A 27,752-nucleotide genomic window follows, 5' to 3' on the forward strand; every position below is an offset into this window, starting at 1 on the left:
TAATCAATTCCAAAGAGCTATGGTCCCTGATAATTCCTGTTACATAAAACAGAATCTTCCCATGAAAAATTACTCTAAAGGAGATTTCAATTTAAATAAGATGGAAATAGTGCTAAGTAACTGCCAGGCTCTCTGTCAATGAAACCCTTATTTGTATGTTGATACGTTCATTTTTTCAGCTAAATGCATTTCTACCTGAGTGAACAGAAGATGTAAACAAGTAAATAACCCAAAGTAAAGTCCAAAACTATTTTCTATCAAACCCACAGATCAAGGTTAGCTTTAAATGTAGATTGCCTCAAATCCAAATAATATATTATGCATAAATTACTTTTTAGGGATCAATTAATATTTAAGAGTGTATTTACTTTAGTAATGGTTATCTATCAATATATCCATTTGTATTCTGAAATATATAAAAATTTATTCATGTATAGCTTTCAATATGCACTTTATATTGTAACAATTATCTTTCATCTAAAATATATATTCTAATACTACAATAACAGTTGTACTAAATTACATATGTATATATTTTGAGTGTAACTTTCAGTTAAACGAGAAGAGTAACAATACACATTTAGGGAAATACAACATATTTTTGCTTTTCATTTTATGAGCCTCTGACTTAGATATATCACAGGCATGTATAATTGATCTACTTCCTAGAATAAAGAAAAAAAGAAAGATCACTTCATTTTGCATTTGTATTACTGAAATGTGCAATGACCATGCGGAATCAACTGCTGCCCAAGAGTACTGCCAGAAACAAAAAGCACAGTAAAAATAAATGACTGCTGATGAGCAAAGGTAACTTCATTTTTTAAACAATCTCATTTTCTTAGCTTCATGACAGATTCTACAACTATTACTGCACCTCCCCTGGAATGAGAATATGCAGATTCTGAGGTAAAGCAGATTGGGTACTTACTAAGAGCTCAAGCATTCTTTTGCTATTGCCCTACACATGTTTCTTTCTTCTCCACCTCCTGGCAGCTTCCCTTTTAATTTATGTAGTTTTCTCCTACTTTTAAAAGCACAATTCCAACAACAGATGGAACACCTGAGAAGGTCTGCCTCATGAACATGTGTAAATGTAATATTCATCAGAGAAAATAAAACACAGATACTACAGAATACAAACTATCTCTAAGTATCCTCATTAAAATGGTCACTTTAAAATTCAGTAAGGACATTAGTTCTTATCACAAACAGATTCATTAATGTGTGACATTCATTAATGTTAACTGTTATTAGATAGTGACATTTCTGCATATGATTCAGTTTCCTTATATTTTTTATTCTATCAACCAATAAATGAACTTGCTTTTCTAACCGATGACCCACCAATAAACATCTAATGCATTTTAGATATAACTTAACCACTGTATAGTTTTAAAATGATAGTAGTTTTAAAATGATAGTAGAGCCATACAAAGAATAGACAAACTTTAATTAGCAAGTTCAATAAGTTTATGGCTGCACAATGCGTTCCGAATTCATTTCCATTTAGTATTAGCCCACAGGAAATTATTTATGAATAGGATCTTTGAGGATGAAATTCACTAAGATGAAGTCATACTGAATTACAGTTGGTCTAATACAAAGATTGTTGTACAAAGATAAAGCAGGGACATAGAAACAGGCAGGGAGATCTAAATGGGACCCTGGTGCTAGACATTAGAAGTGCTTCTGGTACTACTTGTAACAACCAGAAACAAGGAAACAATGAAACTAGAAAGAAACAAGGAAGACTGCCTGCAAAAACATGATATAAATTCAATCCTTAATGTTTTGTGTGTAGTCTCTGTATCTGTGAGATCATACAAACTGTTGTTTAAAGCTACACAGTCACCAGTAACTTATTACAGCAGCCGTTGCAAACTAATACTGCATATTCAAAAAACAAGTCATAAAAGAAACAATGAGCAAAAATATCAAGAGGGGAAAAGGACAATTAGTTCAAATGAAAAATTAGGTACTGCAGAGTTAAAAGTAAGTTGTTTCTTTGTTTTCCATGCAATGAGTCCTAAATCATTTGGTCAAAGAGTTAAGAATACATTCTGCTGACAATTGTACCACAAGATTTGATAGAGCATCCAGAGAATCTTTTTTCCCATGAAATCTAAAAACACCTTGAATTTCAGATAATCTTAAATATGTGGATCATTCAATTTAGGATTCTTTGACTTTATGAGAATGGAGAATGAATACATGCTAGTTTCTCTATACTTTCATTATCTTTTAGATAATGATGCGTGTGTTCTCTGGACGACACAGCACCCTGTGAGCCAGTTGACACAGGGGAAATCCTTGGTTACAGGTCTCATAATGCTGCTTAGCACGGATGAACAGTAAGTCAGGTGAATTAAGCTAATGGTCACACCTATGGTTAACTTTAGGATAGAGTCAGGAGGTGCAACCCCAGTAAAAGTCAAGGAGGCAAGGTAGAGTTATTTCTCAAAATGTGTACAATTAGCTGCTTTTGCTATTTTCTAAAACTGTTGAGAATTTTTTGTCTGTTATTGTGTTTTAATATTATGGGCATCACAGCACATTTGGAGTTCCACAAGAAAGGGCAACATTACTTACTGTGTTTCTTTACCCTTTATTATTAAACGAAATTTGTAACATTTATGTATGAATGGTTTTACTATCATCATCATCAAAACATTTAACCTCAAAGGATTTATACAGTATATTTTTTGTAATATTCTTTCCAGCCATCACCTCCTCCCAGATCCTGGCCTCCTACCCATTGAACTTCATGATCTTGTTTACCATTTAAAAACAAAAACAGAAGGACAAAAGAACCGAAAAGACTGTGGAGTCCATTCTTTATTGGCTAACTACTCCTGAGTGTGTCTCCTGGCCTACAGTATAGTTGAAATATACAGTATCACTCCATTGACAAAGGTGATTTTTTTCCTCTCAAAACATCTATGAATTGCAAATACATTCTTAGCTTGGCATGGTTCTTTGTCCCACTGCTCCTTCTCCATGCTAGGGTTTTATCTGACTTAAGGTCTGGTGCATTCTGTCACAGTCTCAGTGGATTCCTACGTGAGTTCATCCTGTTTTGTATGGAAAATGTTGTTTCCTTAAAAATGATCCAATAACCCCCAATAAGCTAGTTTATTATGTAGTCTATTTCTTTTTTAGTGTATTTCCAAATATATTACTATAGATTTTTCTCAAATATGCTGTACTTGAGTAGATGCTGTACATGTGAAGGAAGAAGATGGAATATCAAAACTGAAAGTTTTAAGCAAAACAGTATTATAGGAAAGCCGGAAGGGGATCTGTAAGGATGGTGCTGCTGAATGTAGGAGGGGAAATAAGAGAGGTTGTGGATTACGGAAACCAGAATACTTCACAAATATATATGAGATTGTTAAGGAATACATTTAACGTTGAAAATTGAGTAAAGTCTTTCCAGTCTGTTGTAAAATGGAATCAAGTATATTATTTTATAATTAATTTAGGTACAATATTCACCTGTACTATTAAGTGCAAAGACAGAGTGATAATCAATTTCAGTCTCCCAAGTTTTATAACACTCATTAAAGTGATTGAACCAATGGTGTTTTAGAAATTTATTTATTAATTTATTATTATGTGTATGTGCTTGTGCAAGTTGTGTGAACCATTGGGATACAACAACCTGGAGACACCAGAGTAGGATATTGTCAGAACTTCGGGTATTGTAGTTGCTGGCAGTTATGAGACATCATTTGCTAACTGGAAATTTAACCCTGGTCCTCTGCAAGTAAGCTCTCTTGGCTGCTGGTTAATCTCTAGTGTCCCACTAATAGAATTTAATACAAGGATCCCATAAAATGTAAATTTGTGTTTAATGATACTGCTCAGAATGGCACATTTCTCCCATGTGATACCAGTTTCCTTATGTGACAACTCAAAGCCCATTTTATTGTAGTACAGTAAGTTACCCCTGCAACTTCATTTCGAATAATGTTTTCTTAGGAATCAGTCCACATCTTTGCTATAGCAGCTGGTTAATATGGATTGCATTATTGGGGCCATGTTTTACATTGAAGAACAGCTATTAAAACTATTCTTAGTATTTGTCTATTGTGATTTAAAAAAGCATTGAACATTATAGTAACTATAATCAAAGGGAAAATGTTTGATAAATTTTTGGTTTTCTACAGAATGTTTTTGGCCCACTAGGCTGCTTTAGTGATCAGATCAGATTTCATTATCTGTTATGTTTTCCAGAAAGTCAGGAAGACACAAAAGTCATGACACCATTATTATACTTGACAATGGCTACACAGTAGGAAGAAATCACTAAAATCCTTTCGCTTTTACGTCAAAACAAAATGTTATAAGTTCACATTGGGCTGTTATTAAATTTCAGAGGCTAGGAATATATATATAACTAAATTCTCACTCATTTAGTCTTGAAGTCAGTGAGCAGGTATCTATAGGTATAAATATATCCAACAAGATCAGAAGCAAATCTTATCTGACTCTCTATTACTGTACAACAATAGCAATAGACAGAAAGCAAACACTGCTCAGCTACGTAGTCAAACATATAGATTTGATAGGTATCCTCTTTCCGTCTGGGCCTGCTGGCTACCAGGTAGAGATCAGAAAGAGGCAGAGGGGGCACCAGAAAGCTTTGCTGGCCTATGGGCATGAATGGAGACCGGCCCGCAGGGAGACGGATTTCAGGGAATTGCTCCACTTTATTCCAGAGTATAGTGACTATATAGGATTGTGAAGCCTGGGAACAAACCCTATGTTGCATGAAGTGGCACACTCCCATCAAAAGCTTTAGTATGTGGCAGTAGGGTCATAGAGCAGAGTGCCTAACAAGCATCCTCAGCAAGGATCTGTGCCAAGGGTGAAGCTAAGATGGGTCAGGATTCTGTTGTAGAGACAGCTTTTAGATAAGGTCAGTCCTCCAAGCTCAGGGACGTTCTCCAGGTAAGGGAAATTCTCCAGGTGGAGGCAGGAAGTTCAAGTGGAAGGTGGGTGTTCCACATTGTGGGGCTTATTGAGAAAAACTGCCAGGCCATGGGGAGGCTGTGTAGCCAGCAATGTCTTCCAACAAAGTATCCAATAATTACAAAAGAATTCTTTCCTGGAACCTGTTAATTATTTCACTTTGGTAACTTAAATGTATCTTAGTACAAATAAAATATATTTTACTATGTAAGATGTGAATGTTAAGTAAGTTTATAGATGAGTTCATAAAAGTATGGTAAGGCAGGATCTTGGTGGTACATTCCTTTAATCCCAGTACCGAAAGGCAGAGGCAGTTAGATTTTTGTGAATTTGAGGCCAGCCTAGTCTACAAAGTGAGTTCCTAGACATCCAGCATGTGCTACGCAGGGAAACCCTGACTCCAAATCCAAACCAAAAGAAAAAACAACCCAAAAGCATTGCCAGTTCAGTCCATGGTTAAATTAGAATACTAACAAGCTCAAGATAGTTAAGTAAGTCCTAATAACAGAGAGGAAAATACAATATGAGAAAAGGTAGAGAACTATTAAACTCTTACTTCTCAGACACGCATGTGATTCTCTGAAGGTGGGTGAAACACTTTTATGAAGTCTAGAATACATTTCTCTCCCCTTCTTATTTCTCTACTTAACACTGTTTATCTGTGCCCTAAACTGAATTTTCTTTTCTTTCACAATTAGGAACCATCACCTGGGTTTAATTAGCCTGACCTTAGAACTGTGGAATCCACCCATTAAGACTGCAAGTTTTCAGTCAACCAGCACATAGTTATTATAATGTGGGGCCTAAAAGCACACTGATTAAATTACATTCTCAACTTTTATTTTTAACGTTGACAGCCATATCAAAGAAATAATCTGCACAAGACTAAACTAGGCCCTCTGAACATGTGCGTAAGTTGGGAGGGGGGAAGCTTGGGCATTTTGTAGGGCCACAAGCAGTGTAATCAGTATTTATCCCTAGTGCATGAACTGGCTATGGAGGGATAGTCTCTCAGCCTAGATACAGCAGGGAATGTCATGGTCCTGACTCAAGGGATGGGACAGACTTTGTTGAATCTCATGGGAAGTCTCACCCTCTCTGAGGAGTGGATGGTGGGTGGGGTGGGGAAAAGCTGGGGGAGCAAATGCACAGGAGGAAGAGAGAACTGGGATTGTTGTGTAAAGTACGACTGTTTTAAAAATAAAAAATAATGCCGGGCGGTGGTGGCTCACACCTTTAATCCCAGCACTCAGGAGGCAGAGGCAGAGGCAGGTGGATCTCTGTGAGTTCGAGGCTGGGCTGGACCGACAGCCTCCAAAACAATACAGAGAAACCCTGTCTCGTAAAAACCAAAAAATAAATAAATAAATAAATAAAATAATAAAAAGTAATAAAAAAGAAATAATCTGCCTCTCTTAAACTTTCAGGAAAGTTCTTAGCCAACAAATATTTGTCTTTAAGAAAGGTGAGCATTTCAAAAGTGGGTTGATTCTCCCACATATGAAACTGTAGTAGAAGTAAACTGGAGATTAAAAAATGGAGACAGAGTAGAACACATGTATATCCGTGCACATGTTAGCATACACAATTCTGTAGGGAAAGAGACAAAAAGCCCGACATCACAGCGGAGCCTGTAGTATCTCTAGCTGTTCCATTTCTAATAGATTTTTCTTCTTCCCACGTTGTAAAATGGCTGCCAACACCAAGGGAAGGACACATAGAGCAAAAAAAAAAAAAAAAAAAAAAACAACAACCATCCTTCATCCTTTTATGGGTCCATGTGCCTCATTTATAATTAATGCAGATGTGTCTGTTATATTTGATACAAATGAGTCTTTATAGTTGGTTGATGAAGGTTACTTAAATTTGATGCATGTGGATCATTTATATTTGATCCACATAGATCATTTATATATCTGGTCCATGATCATGCACATATGATGCATGTGGATCATTCATATTTGGACCACATAGGGCTTTCTGTTTGCTGTACATGAGCCACTCAAAGATCAAGGATGCATTTAATGCATTTAATGCCATTGACTTTTTGCAGTATGTAAAGGGGGCTCGAGACTTTAGCTACCTTCTGTATTTCAGCTCAGATGTTCAACCCTGGGACTTATATTTTTAACAGTTCTGAATAAATACAATTCAGCAGCAGCATGCGTGAAAGGCAGATTGAATTTAACTAGGTTCAACATTTTACTTGATGGAATATGTTCTTGATGGAATCCCCAAAGCTCTCTCTTGCTTCATTTTCTCATCTATAAAATGGGGAAATTCATTCTCATTTGCTTGTCTTGAAGACAAAGTGCATCCATCTGTGCAAAGCCCTCAGGTTGGAAGTTAGTGAAATCCAGTATTAAGTTACCATGCTACAGTAAGGTTGGCATGTCAATGAAAGCACAATGTAATTCAGACAAACTCTAGCTGAATGTGGGCCATTTGTGCAATCACTTGTTTTGTGAAGCTAGTTTTAATTTTGTTATTGTTGTTTATTAAAATGCTTAGTATTATATTGCTCATTTCCTGTAAGCTTACAATATACAATACACATAGTTTTTGTGTGGTGGATAATTTATAATGAAGGGAAGTTGGAATATATATGGCACTTTTATTATCTCTGCCTCATATCTGTAATGAATGGACTTAGATATGAAATGTCATTTATCATGTCATCCTGATTTTCTATTTTCTTTCCTAAAGATATTTATGTTCATTTTGTATGTATGAGTGTTTATCTTTATGATATATGCATGTCAGCCCATCATGTAGGTGCCTGGAGGATTTGGAGTCCAGAAAAAGGCATCAGTGTCCCCTAGAACTGAAGTCTCAGGTGGGTATGAGTCACTACACAGGTGCTATGAATTGAACTGGGACTCCTCAAGAGCAGCAAATTCTCTTAACCATTGAGTCACTATTTTCTGACAGGAAACTATTTACAGAGACACATTTCTTGTGCATTTTCTTTCGTAAAATTATTGAGAGAAAGAATGAAGCAATTTTTTTAATTGAAAAAATTAGTGAAAAGAAAGCAATACATTTGACAAGGGCCACCCAAACTTTCTAAATTGAGGAGGTTTAGAATGTGTGCCCATTTCTAATATGAGAATGCCTAATCCACTCTTCCTCTATAATATATGGAGCAGAAAGTAGGGAGGAGGAAACAGATTAATACTATGAAAGTGAAATTTGGTAAAGTATAAAACATGACAAAACATGTTGTCTTTCGAAAATTTTAGTAGGCTATATTTGAGTTAAAAAATGTGTTCCACCAGACCTCAGTTCTGAGAAATACTAATGAAGGAGGTGTATTGAGCACATCATCTACATATCATTTATTAAGATTCAGTGAAATGGTAAAACAAAAAAGGACATCTTATTTATTTTTTAATTGAACATCTGGGATCAACTTATATCTTCAGAATTGTTTGAACTGAGCTGACCCAGTCTAGCTACTTCAGGAGCAATGGATTTCTCACACAAAGAATAATATTTGCAGTTACGGATTCATTTTATATTTTCACACACACTTGATTAATATCGACATAGCTCCAAACAAAAGAGATTTGGGAAATATTCATTTCTACAGTCTAGCCTTTCCAGTTTCTGAAAACACATATAGACATCTAAACCTCTTCTCTTGAAGCTATTGTTTATTTGAATCTCAAAGGGAGTGTGAGATTGTCTCTAGTTTATCTAGGAAAGGCCACTTTTGATGTCATTAAATAGAATGTCTATTTTTCAGATAAGCATGAGAGATCAGGAAGACTGATTTGGGAGAATAACAGAGAAGGAGAGCAAGGAAAGATATACTTTAATAGAGAGAGCCATTATGGTCTTGATGAGAAACCTGGCACTAGGAAAATCTCCAGGAATCCAAAAGGATGACCCCAACTAAGAATCTAAGAAATAGTGGAGAGGCTACCGCCCCTATAATGAGATTGATGACTACTTTAAATGTCATCATAGAGCCTTCATCCAGTAGCTGATGGAAGCAGAAATAGATATTCACAGCTAAGCACTGATCAAAACTTCTGGAATCTAGTTGTACAGAAGGAGGAGGGATGAGCAAAGGGGTCAAGATCATTCTGGAGAAACCCAGTAAAACAGCCGACCTGACAAAGTGGGAGCACAATGACCCCAGAATGACAGCTGAGTTACCAGCATAAGACTGAACCAGGACCCCTGAATGCAGGTGTCATTTGGGGGACTTGGGCAGTATATGGGGCCTCTGACAGTGGAACCAGTATTTATTCCTAGTTCAAGAATGGGCTTTGAGAGCCCAGTACTTATGTAGGGATATTCTCTCAGCATAGATACAAGGGGAGGTTCTAGGCCCTGCCACAAATGATGTGACAGGCTTTGATGATCCCCCATGGGAGGCCTCACATTCCCTGAATAGTGGATGGCTTTGGGATGGGGGGATGGAGGGGAAATGGGAGGATGGGAGGAAGAGGGAACTGGGATTGGTTTATAAAATAAGTTTGTTTTTAATTTAAAGAAAAATTAATTTAAAAATACATCGAAGTTCAGGTCTGTTCTTGCCACAACAAAACTTATTCTCAAGTTTTTCTTCTCTACCCACTATCAACCTGTACAGATTCCCTTTTGTTTAACTCTGATGCAGTCATCTAGAACAAGTTGAGTACATAAGGTTTTGTCCTAACCAGTGAAATGTCAGGAGTTAGAGATAACTTGTAAAACATGATAAGGCAAACAAAGATAATGCTTGTTACCCACCATTCTTTGACAAGAAAACGTCATTTAAAAACCAAGTTTCATTTGAGACTATTAATCTCAATATTATGGACAACAAAATGAAATCATAACTTTTTAAAATTGAAAACAATTTCAAATGCCTTGACTAATGTTTCCATCTTGGTACACAGAGAAAATACGAAAAATCTTTATTGATTTTTATGGGTAAAAAAGGTGACCCACATATACAAAAAATGATATAAATAACAATATAAAATATTGTTTATCATATATTTTTTAAAAACCTTTAAAATTATAAAATGTAGCACTTATACTGTGACTTAATGAATCTAATCAATAGCTAAGGAAGTAAAGCATAGCAAATATTAAAGATGAGAAAAAGGCGTTAGATCCAGAATGAAAACATTAAATATGCAAAGAGACTGAAATTAAACACTTGAAATGAAAAGGAAAATACAATGTGCAAATGGGGAATAGAATTCCTATGGCACACACTGAGTAATCAAAGAAAGACAGATCAATAATCAAAATTACAGAAAGAGCTGAGAGAATATGATATAAAGACAGAAAATTATTAGATTCTTCCATCTCCCCCACTCATAATTCAGAAAAGAGAAAACAGAGGTATAGATTGTTTTATATGCACAAACTTTAAAAACAAAAATCAATAGAACATAATGGAAGTTTATATAAACTTCCAAATGTCTCTTTGACACAACATCAATGCCTTCAAGGGAATGCAAACACATAACAGTAACACAGACTGAAGTCATTCAGATTTACCACAGCTAGTAATTATCTAGGACACTGAAAGATCCTGGCAACAGCTAATCTAATAATTCTGCCATTATCTCTAATACTTCAGATCTTTGCCTGGAGCTAAGCAGTTGTCAAGATCGAGTTCTGTTTACATGTAACTGAATCTGAGTTGGGGGCAGAGATGTCAAGGCTAGTATAATTGCCTATTTTTTCTTTTAATTTTATACCTGTAATAGTTCACTGATGTGTTATTCTGATGGTCTAAATGATGCTAATGTTTTTCTTCGTTTTTCCTCATGCATATTTGTGACTGCTCTTTTGATTTTTAAGCTTCAAAAGCCAGCTTTATTTATGTGCATAGCACCATCCCTGCTTTTAATATATTTATGGCTTAAATTCATCCACATCAGAATGGAAGAGAGTATGTGGGGGTCATCTGAGTGGGTTTCAGTGTTCACTGATTTCTGCAGAATAGGTAAATTCACTTTAATATGGGATTCAAAGTATGTGATTGAAATTATCAAAACTATTATGTGCTTTTTTGTGTTTTTCAGTAACACAAACATGGGAATCTGTCAAAAATTCATAATATCAGTTTTCCAGGAAGATAAGACTAATATGGTATGATTCTGAAAGCTGATATTTGACCTCTGATTTTTCCTTTAAACTGAAAATACCATGATAGACTATTTGGTATCACTTTTCCCATATGCTAAAGAGGATAGTTATACACCTAGAATATTCTCCAGGAATTGTGTTTAAGATCAGCACATAAAGAATAAATCAGTAGTTAATAACAAAGCAGTTTACATTCACCACATCCTTCTAACAGCCTCTTTATAGGTGAGTGTTTGTGTGCATGCATGTGTATGTGTGTGTACATAGGCCACAAATCCAGTCATTGCAGAATGTTTTTATTTAGGACAACACACAGTGTGACAAATTTAAAAATTATACTTGATAAAATATCTGTGTGCAATGTCACACCCAAACATCCTATTACTTTATATCAGTTACAAAGTCATGTGTACCACAATTGCATGCTCTCCTACAGAAACTACAGAAGAATAGATAGGATGCTAAAATGTCTTAATACAATTTTTTAAAAAATGAAAACAGGAATCAGAATTCCAGTCTATTTGACAACATATGCAGTTTAAATTTATGTCACATACTGTCACCAGAATAGGAATTCGTGTTCTGTGGATTTTTACCCTAGTCCAAATTTTTTTTCATCCTCAACATAGTCAGTTTGCTTGAAGCTGAAAGATGTTAAAGGATTTTACTGCATTTCAGTATTCATAGCCTACCATGTTTTTTCAAAAATAGCCTACTTTGGCAAACTGGTGATCATATTCCCACTCATGTATTCTATATAAATGTTGTAAACAGATCCATTCTTATCCAGGGAGCATAATATTGAAACAGGGGTTTTCAATTAATTTTTGGTAGAAACATGAAATACAGGCTTAACTAGAAAACAGTGTGTCTGGAAAAATGTTTATGCTGTATGTATCGTCAGTTACCTTCTCAATATTTAGCTTTTCAGGCAAAATCAACACATTGTTTGATATGTGCATTATTCAATAATATCTAAAACATATTAGCATGACTCTTAAATAACATGTGCCAGCAAGGAGAAAAATTCATTTTAATTTTCTAGTATGAGGCAATCATATGAAAAATTTCTAATTCAGCCTCTCTTACATTGATACCTATACTAAAATTATCAATTTCATCAGTAAATAGAGGATATTTCTTATAATCATGGGCAAGAAATAGTGGAAACAGCATCAATTCATGAACTCGTCCCTTACTTCTCTGTGAAATTCAGTGAAGAGAGTGACATAAAAATGTAACCAGGTCTAACAATGCATAGATTATCTTTACCAAATTTTTGCATTAGGAAAGACAAATGATCACACTTGAAACAATAGTTTAATAACTTCTTCAAGCCTACTTAAAAATCTAAAATAATCCAAAACTTAGGATAAACTAAGTGGGCAACTATCAGTTTGCTTAGTTCCAGTGAACCAGCTATAGAAGAAACATGAGTCCACATTCCTGCTGTTAGCCTTCATGTTTGACTCCCTCCTTTTAACAGACAAATACATCAAGGGTTTCTCCACAATTTAAAGAGAGGGGAAATGGCTTTAATATTAAATTCATTGTGATTTTTCGATGTATAATTATTTTATAATTTCTATTGTCAATATCCAAGATGTATAAAATCAGGTGTCTTGCTGAGAAAGAGAATCATTAACATCTTTATCTGGTGTTAATGAAAAAATATGCTTAATTCGCTGCTAACACTGTGAAATATGATAATTTTTTACAGGATATATTTCCAGAGAAGTTGCTAACTATTAACTGAAAGACATTTAAAATCAGTAGTTATTTTCTTTGAACTGCTGTTTTCAAAAAGTGTAAGTCTGTATTTCCATCAGAAATAACTACATTTTCTGTTTTTAAAAGATCTTTTCTTTTTGTGTTTTGGTACTCAATCATTTTCTTTAAATATCCTTTCTGTAATTCGGTACATTTATATAGCATTTTAAGTCCCTTTTTGAACACATAAGAGGAGTACAATTTGGCTACCAAAAAATAAATATCTACATAATATTCCTCTTGCAAGTTTTTGTTGTTTTGTTATTAACCACCATGATACCCTGTATTTTCTGTGTGTTGTATATTGGCTATTGTCTAAATGTTGTCTATCAAAAATTAAAAATAAATGATTGGAAAGACATGGTAGTAGTTATGGATAAAGTGCAAAATATCAGCCTGTATTCCTTCTTATCAGCAACAGCTTTTATATCAGCATCTACTTTACAGAGTTACATAGGTTACCTACTGCTGTACTATAGCAATAGACTTGAACTTAATCATGAGAGAAGTTAAAATTGATATTGGACCTGGATTATACAAATGGTCCTAAGTCTAAATACATAAAGAACTTTGCTATGCTTCAGCACTTTATGAGATTAGTGAGAATTTGTGTTTTCTGCTCTGTTATCTACTGTTCTATTAAAAAGTCAAGAGCAGTGGAGGCTGAGTTCTGTAGAATGCCCAGTGATCTCCATGGCTTTACCAACAAGGGGTTAACCTCTACATTACAGTAGATTTTATCTGGGAGGGAACAGCAAATACTTAGTGGGCCTGAGAGGAATCAGACACTTGGGAAGCTTTAGGTTGTTTTACATCCCAGGGTCCACAGGTTTTAATTCACCACAACTTTCTAACTCAAAATAGGTTTATTAAAAAACGCATCATTTTTAAGGAAAGGATTCATTATCACTATATAATAAATTAATGTTTGATTCCCTCTGAAATAATTAAAGTAATTTTTTTAATTTCTAATGAAAACACAGATTATCTTTAGAAAAAAATTCCTTGCTTCTCTTCTTCCTTTTCTACTCCTCCCTCTCTCTTGACAGTGTTTCCATTTTTTCCTTGACTTCTGTTTTCTTCCCGGCATTTAGCTTTAGTCTCAGTTTTATCCTGACTGGATTTCTATGGAATCATGGTTTTGGTAGCATGTCTGAGCTGACAAGTGCATCTCAAAATGTTACATGTGAGGTGATAACTTACAAACCACATATGACTCTTTCTGTTCTTTTTGAAAATTATTTATGCAATGTTTATCAACCTACATGATATCACCCGTTGATAGCATAATCTCCATAAAAGGAAGGAGGCAGTCAACACTTCCCTTCTCCACACTTTTGATTTTAAATTATTTACAAAGGGAAATGCAATTTATCCCTTTTCCTTTTCAGGAAGTAGAAGACTCCCAAATATTGTCGGGTGCTTTTGCTTACTATAACAGAAGAAAATCTACTTAGAAGGTATCCTGCAGCAGTGAGGAGGCTTGTACAATAGAAAACATTAAAGTCTATGCAGTACAGAAGCTCAATATCTTGCTAGTCCTCACTGGGGAATTATGAAAACATCCTGACCCAGCTTCCTGGGCACACAGGAGTTGCCACAGGATTCAGACCTTTGATTAATAAACTCCAGAAGGATACATCTATCTGTACACCAGGCAGTGGCCTACATAGGACCTCTCTGAGGACTAGGAAAAAAATAGACCATCAAATGGAACAGTCACATTATGGCATACCATAAATGTTTTTATAGTTTGCATGAAAATAGAAAGGCAAAGGTTGAAATTAAAAAACATTAAATGATGTCTTCATGAGAAAAGATTTTACTTACAGAGAATGTGAAATATGTGTGTGTATCCAAAATGTACAAACACACACACACACATATATATATACATATATATATATATATATATAATTTACCTTTGTATACTGTATTTTGAAGACTGAGAAGTGTGTTAAATGAATCCACTCAGGCTAAATTTTGAAAATTAACACTGGCCTTAAACTCAATTTTATCTTACTGTTTGTGAACATTTAACTTATAGAAGAAATTTCTATATATAAGAAGGGGCAGAAAGCCTCCATTCTCAAAAAATCTCTGCATATTGAATATTCAGGGGATTTAAACCATTCTCTTTATAGTAACCCTGTGAGATATTGCTGACATAAGACAGCTGTGGTAACAATTACATTATATCTAAAAAATATTACAAAGTATGATCTCTCCACTGGGCATCTTAGCACAAACAAAACAAAACAAAACATAACATAACATATCTCTTTTGACCAAGAGAACAGCTCAAGATTCTCATGTGTGAAGTGATTTGGTTGTCTCTGGTGCTCACGTCTTGACAATTATATGACTTTAGTAGCATCAAGCTAAAAATAATTTAGTTTTTATGCAATTGGAACAATATGGAAATATAAATATCAAGGCTAGGCACAGTAGCAGATGCCTATATATTCAGCGAGTTGGGAGATATGTACTTCCTTACCAAAATATTTTAAATAATTTTATGGCTTAGGCTCAGAGCTTTTGTACAATGTCAGCAATATTTCTTCATGCCTGATATATATACAAAATATCCAACACATATTTCTAAGTTTATTATGTTATTCTTCAAGTAATTTCTCTAAAATATACCTCATTCATTGCTGCAGTACTCTTTCTGATTGTTATGTATCCACAATTTACGAATTGGAATTATCCTTGTACATATTTTGCCTATAGTCTCTGAAGATGCAACTTACATTGTTATATAGGAAGAATTACACTCTAAAATCTTTAAGTTCAAAAAATTAAAGAAAAATTATTTAAATATTTATATTGTTTTTCTAGTAACATGCACTTCAAAACCGCAGATATATATGTGTGTGTATATATATCTATATAAGTATATATAGATATATGAAGAGAAAAATAACACAAAAATCCTTTTTCAATCTAAGTAAATGGTTGTTTGACTGAAATAAAATGCTGTGTAATTGTTTAACTCCTCATCAAATGATGTTCTGTTATAGCAGAAAAATTTTTAAATTAATAAATACTCATTGAATAACTGTATTTCCTTACCATCATATTTGAAATAAAAAGGGCTCACATAATTTGATTTCCCTCGATTTTACAAATATTTTATATGCAATTTACTCTCATTCTGGCCCATGTGTTATTCCCACAATAACATATTGAACCTTAAAAATAGTACATGAAGATATATGGATACATAATATATCTAATTTCCAAAATTGAACACTTGAATTAGAGAAATTATGCAGAATTTTAATTATTGATATGCCTATAAAACATCAGAGAATATATCATTTTCTTTATTAATTCTTCTACCTCACATACTATTTCAAGTTATAATGGTATATAATATCTACTAGGAAAATATGTATGTACATTGGAGTGTGTACCTTTCCTTAACACTTAGGTGCTTAGTATTTGAAAGCTGGAGACCTGGGGGTCAAATGCTAGTGACTTCACCAATCTTGAGGTCAGTAGTCTATAATCATCACCACAATCCAACTGTCTCACAATAAATTATTTTTGAGCTATGGGAAAGCTGTAAGAGTTGTGTCATTATTTTTTTCAACTACAGAAATCCTTGACCCTCCTAAGGTCTGTTTATCATAGAAATTAACATAAAATAATTTGATCATAATGTAAGCTCAGATAACTCTAAATTCAAAATATACTATGTTGATTTCATTATTAAATGAGGTTTCTAGATGTTGATATAATTTGTTTTTAGTGGAAATAGTAACTTGACGGGGGTGCTTGTTCAGTAGCCAGGCAGGAAGTGTATGCAGGGCTACCAGATGAGAAGTCTGGGTAGAGGAGAGAGAGAAGCCTAGAGAGGCAGGAGCTGAAGGAGTAATATGCTAGAACCTTCTCTGGGAGGATAAGGCCATGAAGAAATACATAGATTAATCGTTATGGGTTAATAATTAAGAGAGTTAGCCAATAAGAGCCTGAGCCATCAGTCAAATAGTTTAATAATTAATATAAGTTTCTCTAAATGGCTGCGAGACCAGGCAGAGCAGAACCTGTGTCTATAGTAACTTTGACTGTGTGATTTAGTTTATTAAATGAGGAATTTCTTCTTCCATTTTAAGAAGGAAGGCTTGAAAGGACACTGTTTTATCTACACTCAAACATAGACTTTTCTTGAATTTAAAAAAAGCTGTATTAGTGAAAGATGACTAAAATACAAGCTAACTTGGCTTTCGTCTTCAATTCTGAACTTGACATTGTGCCTTTTCATTTGTATTTAGAGCTACATCGCGATAAAAGATGTGAAACAAATTTTAAAATTCCACAATGTATTATAGAGCTGTAGTCCTGAAAACAGCTTGGTATTGGCACAAAGATAGGCAGGTAGACCAATGGAACCGAATCGAAAGCCCTAATTTTAACCCACACACCTATGAACACCTGATTTTTGACAAAGAAGCTAAAACTGTACAGTGGAAAAAGGAAAGCATCTTCAACAAATGGTGCTGGCATAACTGGGTAGTGGTATGCAGAAGACTGCAGATAGATCCATGTTTATCACCTTGTACAAAACTTAAGTCCAAATGGATCAAAGATCTCAACATACATCCAGCCACACTGAAACTTTTAGAAGAGAAAGTGGGAGATACTCTTCAACGAGTTGGTACAGGAGACCACTTCCTAAACATAACACCAGTGGCACAGGCACTGAGATCGACAATTAACAAATGGGACCTTCTGAAACTAAAAAGCTTCTGTAAGGCAAAGGACACAATCAAAAAGACAAAAAGGCAGGCCACAGAATGGGAAAAGATATTCACTAACCCTACATCTGACAGAGGGCTAATCTCCAAACTTTACAAAGAACTCAAGAAACAAGTCTCCAAAACACCAAAGGATCCACTTGAAAGGTGGGGTACAGAGCTATATAGAGAATTCTCAGTAGAGGAGGCTAAAATGGCCAAGAGACACTTAAGAAAGTGCTCAACATCCTTAGCCATCAGGGAAATGCAAATCAAAACAACTCTGAGATACCATCTTACTCCTGTCAGAATGGCTAGAATCAAAAACACCAAAGACAATTTATGCTGGAGGGGATGTGGAGAGAGAGGAACACTCCTCCACTGCTGGTGGGAATGCCAACTCATACAGCCTCTTTGGAAATCAGTATGGAGATTCCTCAGGAAAATGGGAATTAATCTACCACTAGACCCAGCAATTCCACTCTTAGGCATTTATCCAAATGAGGCAGGTTCATACAACAAGGGCATCTGCTCCACTATGTTCATAGCAGCATTGTTTGTAATAGCCAGAACCTGGAAGCAACCTAGATGCCCCTCAACTGAAGAGTGGATAGAGAAAATGTGGTACATTTACACAATGGAGTATTACTCAGCAGAAAAAAACAATGGAATCTTTAAATTCGCAGGGAAATGGATAGCACTGGAAGAAACCATCCTGAGTGAGGTAACCCAGTCGCAAAAAGACAAACATGGTATGTACTCACTCATATATGGATTTTAGATATGGATCAGGATAGTGCCAGTCTGCACTTCCACAGATAGAGTCTGGGAAACAGGAAAGAACCTAAAAGATATGCAAATATGCATAGTACCCAAGAGAAGAGGATGGAGACAAGATCCTCTGAATGGATGGGGAACAGGGCTAGGGGGGGGTAGTGGGACCTGGGAAGAATAGAGGGGGTAAAGAGGAAGGGAGTTGTCATGGGGGAACAGGAAGTTGATGGGGTGGGGGTAGAATAGGGGGAAGAGGGAATCATAGGATCGAAGACAGATCAGGCACCAGAGTGACCTCGAGTGATCTAAAGGTATAACATCAATTGGCAAGCTAAGCAATAGTGGAAGGACCACCTCGAATGCCCATTCCTGATAATGAACTTGATGTCTATAACTATCCGGGAGCCTTCATCCTGGGACTGATGGAAGCAGAGGCAAACACACAACTAAGCACTGAACTGAACCCAAGGAACCCAGTGACAGAGAGAGAGGAATGATGAGCAAATTGGCAAAGAATGGGCTGGCAAAACCAGCAGAGACAGCTGATCTGAACAGGGGAGTGCTCTTGGACCCCAGACCGACAGTGGGGAGGCCAGAATGGGACTGATCTGGACCCCCCAAATGTGAGTGTCAGTGAGAAGGCCTGGACAACCTATAGGGCTCTGAGCTGTGGATCAGTGTCTATCCCTGGTATACAATCTGTCTTCATGTGCCTATAGCACAAAGAGAGATGCTCTCTCAGCCTGGACTCTTAGGGGAGTGCCTTGACCCTACCAAGAGTAAAATGATAGACTCTAGACATCCCCTATGTGGAAGGATTTGGCAATAGGGTGGGAGGGAGGGTGGAAGGGAAGTGCGGGAGGAGGGGAGGGAGAGGGAACTGGGATTGACATGTAAAACAAGCTATTTAAAATTAAAAAAAAATTCCACAATGTAGATGTAGCTTTTATATATTAGAACACGCAAGTTTCTAAAGAAGTAGCTGGACTGTTTTATAGTGTATCTTTAACTCACTTTAATAGAAAAGTTTAAATGTCTTGCGTGAATAGATCACTACTATCACCCTCCTTAAGTTAAGAACATTTTACCTTATAGAAAGAATTCAGATGAAATATTAGTTGGTAAGCCATTTTTTTCAGAAATGGTATCAGCTTATATAGAGATCATTTAAAATTATCACTATGCTTTCTGGGAATGAATGGAAAATTTAATATTCCTCATTTCCTTATTCATTACATAGCAAACAATTTAGTAACAGGCATGAAACTGTTACTCAGTGCATGAAAATGCTAACTATCAACGTCTGTATACCAGAGAACAGATGATAAAGAGAAAATGTTTTTGACTGCACCATGAAACATTATCAAGTTAAAATTATCTTTCTGAGTTTTATAAGCCTTTTAACTTCCTGTTCTCGTTGGCATTTATTAAACCGTAAGTCATCTTAAATTGGTTTACTTGTGTTAAAATTTAATAAGCTCAACTGTACTTTCAAAATAGAAAGACAGTTTTATCTACACTCAAACATAGACTTGTCTTGAATTAAAAAATATCAGTTCATATCAAAATAATGTAATTATTCAAGAAAAGGTAAGATATATAGCACAATATGCTTCATTATATGTAGCAAGCATTTACCATATATAGGCTTTGTAATCAGTGAGTTCAAAATTAAATAATCTTCTTTCATAAAGATTACCTTTGAACTTTCTCACTTCTACTAAATACACAATGAAAATACATAATGATAATTTTAAAGCTATAAAACTTTTAAATGATGTATACACATAAGTCTATGAATAACAAACATGCCTTGCATTATTTTTAAAAATTAAAATTTTAAGAATTCTTAAAGATTTTATATTTAAAATAATCATTAGAGAAACACAAAATAATATTTGTTTTTTCAGCTCATATTTTTTTCTGCTCTAGTTAGGCTTAACTATGATTCACTAATTACCCCTTTATCTTAAAAATATTTATGTTTTTGGCTGACAATTGTCAAGACTTGTCCTGAAATATGAACTACATTGCAATACTAACAGCATTCTTTTCACCATCAAATAAATGTGCTATTGAAGACAATAAATTACACATGATCATCCTCCTTCTAGAAATACAAAGCTGCAGATTAATACTTGATGTTCGTTCAAATGAATGAATAGATTTCCTCATTTCCCTAGTCTTTTATCTTATTAAGTAATATTATTTTGGTTGAAACAGTTAAATATCTATCTCTCATTATTTCATATTTGATTTTTGGAGATAAACTGACTAATGGATTGAAAAGTAATAAACCAAGACTTCTGAGATAATGAAACTTCCAGTGAGATATTAGATGAAAACATATGCTGCAGACATTTTTTCGGGGGATGTAGTTTTTAACTCAAATGCATGTAAATTAAATGGCTGCAAAATGCTTCTGCCAAAATGTTGATACTGCATTTAAAAGCCACCAGGGATAGAATTTTTAAAGGTTATGCAGTTATTGTGTCAAATGAAGGGCATGCAGTAAAGCTGGCATAATGCAATTAGTATACACATTGTGCTTGGATCACTGTGAAAACTGTCCAAGGAATAGTTAAAGGGGACATGACTAATATCACAAATATAAGTGCTACAATAAAATTTTGTGTTTATGGGTCATTGTTATATCACTCTCTCTATCAGAATTTTCATGTCTTTCTCAAATGTCATATTCCATGATCCCAGGTACACACTAAACAATTTTACATGTTAGCAATTCATGAGTGTGTTAAATTTTGTCTATCCTATTTAGTTTCATTTATATAATTTGATTATATAAGGTATATCTGCTTCTGAATATTTTTGTAATAGTTTTAAGGTTTCATTAACCACTGTGTCTAAATCTTGAACTTAACAAATGAGCTCTTATATTCTTGCTGCATAAAAGCCCTCTAGTCAGGATGCTCTAGATTTTCATTGCATTGCAATAATATAATATAATTAGTAAGAAACACCTTTTTCCCAAATAATGAAGACAACAGAAACTATCCAGCTTGAAGATGTTTAAAATAAGTGTCTGAAATAATTATTTTAATGCATGATTTTTGAATTCTAATATATCTATTTCTAATTATTTTTAGTTTACTGGCCTAATTTTGTATGTGAAAATTTTGAGAAATTTTAGATTCCTGTGAAGTTTTTGTTTTTGTCAAGAACCTTAATAATCATATTTTTTGAAACACCAATTATTTCTAAGTATCTAATCTTGTGGAAATAAAAAGTATTATTGTAAAAGATATCATTAGAAGTATATTATTTACAAATGTAACTGGAGTAGCCCAGTGTTTATAAGCAGTAATTATAAAATAAACATGCATTTTTTAAAAAAGAATTGAAGCATGGTTCAACGAAGATTTGTTCTGTCACAGTTTTGAATACTAAATTGCATAAGATTAATGAATGAAGGATTTATTCAGAATGCAACATTAATTGTAAAGAAAAAATACAGATTGTGTATTATGAATGACTCCCTATGTGCATATATGAAAAATTCATTATACTCTATGCGTGTAAATATGTATTTTACATATAGAATCATATAGAATTGGGATGTGTATAATTGCATTCAAAGTATGCAATAAAAATACCTATTGAGAAATAAGCCTCATCTAGATGATTCCTTCTGGGGAACAAGAATAAAAAGCAAATTGCAAACATTTTCACTTAAAGTATAAGCAGGAATCACACACATCTCACTTTCCCTGTGGTTACACACAATTCATTTTCCTTTCTGTACATCTTCCACTTCAATCTTACACTGTCAAAGTCGAGGGGGACTGTTTTGGTTTGTAGTTTGACAATTGGGAAGCACACTGGTCCTGCTTTCTCCCTGCAACTCCCCGTAGAGCTTGTGGATCCAGAACTCATTCCCTTCCTTTCATTCTTTAGCTTTCATAAGCTGATGAGGAAGACCTAGTCTCTAAATTTCCAAAATGTTTGTATCTCACTGTAGTATGAATGATATAAATTCACCCCATCTCTGCAGTTGGTTTATAGATACCCTGACAAGATTCCAGCTATCATGAAAGTCTTGCAACTAACTCTTTTATCCATTTTACTAAGGATGTTGTAAGCTGTACTTCACTGAGTCTGAATGAAAGATGTGGTAGAAGTCAATAATATATGAATGAAAGTGTATTTTTAATGCTTTGTTTTCCAAAGACATTCTTCACATCTTTTCTTTCAATACCGCCACTGGATTTTTTTGAGCAAAGTATCAGCTTCTTTAATGAACTAAGAGGGTAGGAAAAACAGTTATTGGAAGTTGTCAAGCTTAGGGTACAGGTTGATGAGTGGGTAGTAACTTAGATAGAAGATATATGCTAGAGGATTGTATCAACCAAAACGGATATTGGTGATGATGATAATACACTGTATGTTTCATAAAATGTATAACAGGAGTCATGAAATTACCACATACAAAAAATACCAGTAACTATCTTAGGAGATAGATAATAGATGTGCTTATACTTAAACATTATACCATGAGGCACATACCAAATCATTGTATGGTATGTCCTATGCACGAACACTTTTAATTTATCAATTAAAGGAATAAAAGTGAAAAAGGATGATCCTAAAAATCTACTCCAGTTTATAAAATAAAAGGTTAACAGTACCTGGGACTGTTTCGTTTATTAGGAACTTCTAATTAGAACATTTCAAATCTCCATTTATTGGATTTTTTTCATACACACAAATGGCATCAGCTCTCTCTCTGAAGTTGGTCACTACCTAATCTCAACATTAAAACCATTTAACCTTCTGTACATGTTTCAGAAGCAATTTACTTTCCGCTTAAAAAATGCAAAACTCAAAAATTGCTTTTAATAAAAAGTTAAACTGCAAATGAATGTAAAATAAAAGCTGACTCCCTAAAATTCCATTCTCTCCCATCAACTCAAACTTTAAACATATTCTACTTTACATTATTGCAGCAATAGTGTTTGAGATGTTTGATAGAGACTTCTGATGGAATGACAGCCTAGCATTGAGCTGATGTGGCTCACTATACATTCATAATAAAATACTGTTTTAAATAATAGTCCCATTATTGTAAACAGAAAAACTGTAAAAAAGTGACATCCAGGTCCAAAGTTCCTTGATCACTTCTGAAGTTTTAAATTGTCTAATCATAGAACATTCTTGGAATAAGTTGAGCTTTCCTTAGCCTTGAAAATCTAAATGCATCTTCTTTTAGCCTATCTTCTTTAAACCAATCAGGGACTGTATATTCTAAGCTGAAGATAATATGTTATTTCCCAATTCCAAATCCAGTTCATCATGTCCCAAATTTCCTCTCTAAATTATCCAGACACTTCTCTCCTATAACTTCATAACCAAAAGCTTGTCAAATATTGTTGATGAGAACCGGAGATAAAAACCGGAGAGACAGTTTTAGTGACAGTGACCTCCAGAATGAGCAGTTCTGATTCTTGTCCTAAGCCAAAATCCGGATATGTCCTTGGTCTTGTCCTGGCTGGAAGCCAGAAATGTTAGAAGTGTTTAGTCTTTCTGGCTCCAAGTCTGGTGTCTTGCTATCAGTCTTCTGTTAGACAACAAAGAGCACAGTTGTCTGCATACAATCATGATGGTGTAAATGAGGCTAAAGCATGTGACACCTGCTTCTGGATGGGACAGCTGAACTGACATGCTCCTCCCACCCCTTGCCCAAGCCACTAAAGTCTCATTAATTCCTGGATGGAGACCTTGACAGCAATCTTTTTATGGGACTCATTCTTGCTATACAAGGGCTCTCCTAGCTTTACTTGAAGCTCTCAACTGTGAACCTGTAATAGACCCCCTAAAACCTCACTTTTCCTGTTAAATTCATTCCTCAAGTTCAAGATAAAAGGACCTTGACATGACTGGCTTTCTGGCTCCAGTTACTGTTAATTTTCTGTGACATGAGCCCACACCCTGAAAGAGTTCTCAGTCACTTTCAACAACTCTCACCACTCCTCCTTCATACATTTATCTTTGTTAGTTATCTTGTGGGTTTCTATTGTATAGCTTCCTGTTCACAATAACTACCCTATACCTTCTTATCTACATCACTTTATATGAGACTTTTGTCTTAAAATGATGCCTTTATAAGATAGTTGCCTCCCAAATTTATTTGTGCAGTGATAAAAAGCATCTTCATACATGTCAACACCTTTAATTTTGCTATCCTTGCAGATTTTCAGTAATGATCTACTGATTATTAAAATGTTTAGAATCTTAAGTTAAAAAACAAAATTCTAAACAATTTGGTTTCAGTTTTCAATATACCTTTTGATGTGGAATAGTTTTATATTTGTAGAAAATCTGAGAAGATGTGATAGAAAAAATATACCATCCACCTAGCCACTCTGAGCATTCTCCCATTCATTCATTGTCCTACTCTTTGTTTACCATCAACTCTCATCGTTTACTGCCATTCACATAGTAGGTTCAAGTGTTTTGTTTTCTGTATGTTTTATATTTTAAAGTTTTGTGTGTATCTCTAACACAGTGAGAAACCAAGCACTATGTTCTAAAAGCTTCAAATATCAAAAATACCAACTGGAAAAATGAGCAAGAAAAAGGCAGAGATTAGCCTTACTTATGGCATTATTATCATTAGTGCCTTGTCCACCTATTTGTTGAAAAATAGCTGTGGAATCCCTTATTGCAAACCACACTTGAGAAGGTAAAAGAATTGACTCAATGCACTGAAAAATTAGAAAATTTTGTCTTTAAACATAATTATTTCTAGATATTTTTCTCTTTTTCAATATCGAAACAGACAATGTATACAAAAACACAAACAAAATTATATGAAACACTATTAGTATGAAGGAAAAAAATCTAGCTTCCTAAGTAATGGATGTATATTGACTTCTATCTATTCATCTTTGACAATCATGAAGATTTATGAAGTGACACAATGCTGACTCAAGTTGACTTTCATTATGGCATTGAATCAAAGCATGTGATAATCTGACTTCTTGTTAAAATTATTCATGATGCAGATAAACACCCCCAAGGTAGTATTAATGACATTGTTGCATTATTAACGTGAATTTGAGTGGTTTGACATCATTGAACTGACATTAGACAAATCTCTGTTTCCTCTGAAGAAAATAAGAGCTATCTATTCAGAATGAAAACACTAACAAATGTACTGAGCTTTCAAATGAACCGGGGAAGGATAAGTAACAAATTTACTGAAATGAAAGCATATATTATATTTACAACTCAACATTTCTCAAACTAATTAAGGGAAGTACAAAAATTCTCTCTGTAAAATGCATAACAAGTACTAATGGCATAAAATGATTTGCTAGACTATAGCTTTTTCCCAGAGCTGTTTTCCCCTTATTTTTAAAACTTTATTTATAAATTGGTGTTTAATAAAATATTAGCATGTGATTGCAAATAATTAAGATGATAAATAATGCATTTGATTAGTCTCATGCCAGGGGGTTTATGTGAAAATACATTATTATATATTTGTTTATACATTTTGCAGCTTCAAGAACAAGTTTCTAGTGATCTGAAACACAGTCTATGCACCACAATTCTCCTCTGTGAATGCTTGTGAATTATAAACTTATAAATCTTTTAAAGAGTTTCACATTTGAAGTTCAATGACAAATATATATGCATCAAAAATATTGTGCATATGTGTGAAAGCATAAGACACAGAATATCCTTAATAGTCAATCATTATAAAAGCTAAGTTAACTGGAGTTTGGAATGCCTAGCTTTTAAAAACCTCAATATGCTATCCAAGGGATTTCACAAAGATAGTAGTGCTGCTGTTCTCAGTAAATTCCCAAGAAGAAGACACAAAAACTCTGGCCTCTGGAGAGATCGTCTTTAACCTTTTTATTTAAAGTACATATTCTTCTCGAACTCCAGGAGATGTCACATCATGACATGAAGAGGTACATTTAGCCTTCTCTTTAGGAACTATTCATTAAGTGAAGAATTTCTGACTATTTCTTTCTTAGTGATGTTTACCATTTTGGCAAATCATTTACTTTTCCACCATTATTTTCATCACACCTCTATTTGCTCTAGAAAGATGCACACAAACTGATTGTAAAATCAGGATGTATACGTGATACACTCTACATAAACCGATCAATTTTAAAACCAATAGTATTTTTAAAAAACAAATGACCATACCAATATGGCTACCAAAAATCTGGTTATTGCATTGCAAATATGTTTTCTGGGTCTAGTAATATGAAGTCCTACTTCTGAGTACCCTGATATATTTATCAGACACTTACTGAAGATTTTCTATTGTGTTGATTCTTGGGATGGGCTTTCTTTTGCTGATTTGTCCAGTCTTTTTAATATCAGTTTGGTCAACTGTTCTTTGGAATATGTCAATTTTTTACCTGCTTGTTTGTATATATTTTATAGTACATATAATATAACTGTTTTGAATATACTTTATAGAAGTTACTTTACACACACCCAAAGGCAAAATAACTCATTGTATTCTGAGGATGTTCAGTCACATTAGTTTAAAGGCAGGCACATGCTTCAGTGAAATAGATTGTGAACATTTTTACATTCTCATTTCTCTTACCCATTTGTATTACATCACTGATGTTCTAGGTTTATTATTTTTGCCAAACAACACTATTCAACTGCCTGATAAAATAATTAGCACAGTCTCAAAACATGACCATCTCTGATTCTTTAGGAAATGTACAGTACATTATGTCTTTACTTTCTAATTTTCTGTTTATTGTTTAATACCGTTGATTCTTTTGTTTCATTTTTTGAGACTTTATCTGTGGATGTGGCCCATGTTGGAATTTAAGCTGCAAATCACACTGCTTCAGTCTCCCATTTCCTGAGTTTACTATTTATAAAAATTTATTTATAAAACAGATATGTGAGCAGTTTATTAGTCTTAATATTACTGCTAATGAAAAAACCTAGGATATGTGGTATTTTTTTTTTGGTTTTACGAGACAAGGTTTCTCTGTATTGTTTTGGAGGCTGTCGGTCCAGCCTGGCCTCGAACTCACAGAGATCCGCCTGCCTCTGCCTCCCGAGTGCTGGGATTAAAGGAGTGCACCACCACCGCCCGGCTGATATGTGGTATTTTTAAAACAGACTTTACTTATTGCCCTCAAATTAGAAGTATCATCCATGTAAATCTAAGAGGTTCTGCATTGGAAGACAGTTCACAGAAACAGAGGAACAAGCAAAAACTAGAAGCTTGAAGCCTTGTACTTTGTATTAAGCAAATAATTGAATAGTAATAATGGTAATGGTGGTGAGTACAATGACCCGAGTTTAATCAGATGGCTATAGATAATATGAAAATACCCTTCATAAATCTGCACATGTTGGCAGAAATAAATCAGTTGT

The 27,752-nt window shown here is 34.5% G+C and overlaps 1 protein-coding gene across 3 annotated transcripts in view; it reads right to left on the reverse strand.

The window, feature by feature from the left end:
• The window catches only part of Pcdh17 (protocadherin 17), a 91,063-nt gene that overhangs the window by 18,493 nt on the left and 44,818 nt on the right, over positions 1 to 27,752 (reverse strand). The window lies entirely within an intron of this gene.

The sequence above is a fragment of the Mesocricetus auratus genome, unplaced genomic scaffold, assembly GCF_017639785.1.
Source record: "Mesocricetus auratus isolate SY011 unplaced genomic scaffold, BCM_Maur_2.0 Super-Scaffold_2245, whole genome shotgun sequence".
Taxonomy (NCBI): Eukaryota; Metazoa; Chordata; class Mammalia; order Rodentia; family Cricetidae; genus Mesocricetus; species Mesocricetus auratus.